This window comes from Lolium rigidum, unplaced genomic scaffold, assembly GCF_022539505.1.
Source record: "Lolium rigidum isolate FL_2022 unplaced genomic scaffold, APGP_CSIRO_Lrig_0.1 contig_62153_1, whole genome shotgun sequence".
Classification (NCBI taxonomy): Eukaryota; Viridiplantae; Streptophyta; class Magnoliopsida; order Poales; family Poaceae; genus Lolium; species Lolium rigidum.
The window spans coordinates 1-818 of NW_025901153.1; the positions used below are offsets into that span (position 1 = coordinate 1).

Sequence of the window (818 nt, forward strand, 5' to 3'; positions counted from 1 at the left end):
TCTAGGCAAACGCATCTCCGTCAGAAACAGCGATTTTCACTGCTCGGAGCCCAGTGCATATCTTCATCCACACAACCAGAAGGTGAAACGCAAACAATCATCAAATAAGGAACTTGCAAAATCAAAGAAATAAAGTCGATCGAATCTGTTGCCCTCAGCGATTATGCTTATGGTTGTCAACAAGGAACAAATGTCTTCAGGTCTCAAAGATATGCCATCACTGGACTCACAGAACATGACCGGATAAGCAGAAACGATCCGAATAAAACGATAAGAAACAAGACGATTACTGGGGTAATGTTGGAGATTGTTATTCGCTGCTCCTCACGATGAAAAGTAGGAGAAACGACTCAAGATCCCCGATAGTCTGGCCCCTTTGGAAAATTCAAGCCCCGTGGAAAAATCTGAGGGATCGACTCATCAAGGGGCTCGAGTGAAACATGATTTGAGTATAAAACACAAGAACAGGCGAAGTGTTGCGACGATTGTTTGCAGTTTTTACCTGTGGCGGCGCTAATGTGAGGAACTCGGCTCTTCGTGCCTCTGCCTTTATAGCCGGCCAGATGCGGTGGCTAGGGTTTTATTTGGGTAAATGGGCCATGTGCCTCTTGGCCCGTCTCTGGGAGCAGCAATTGACGCGATAATTCAGCCTTGTTAGGCCCAAACATTGGTAGCGAATCTACAAAAGCCAACGTGCGAGGACCACTGGAAAACAAAAGTTACCCTCTCTTTTTTTTTGACAATCAATACCACATCTCTATCTCTATCTCTATCTCTATCTCTACTACTTATAAAGGCACGATGTGCTGTAGGAAAAT

At 44.9% G+C, this 818-nt stretch overlaps 1 non-coding gene across 1 annotated transcript; it reads right to left on the reverse strand.

The window, feature by feature from the left end:
• Positions 1-150: 150 nt before the first annotated feature.
• Positions 151-225, reverse strand: LOC124681950. Its single transcript, XR_006996091.1, has one exon. It is a non-coding gene; the product is annotated as a small nucleolar RNA R66 (small nucleolar RNA).
• Between the last annotated feature and the right edge of the window lie 593 nt (positions 226-818).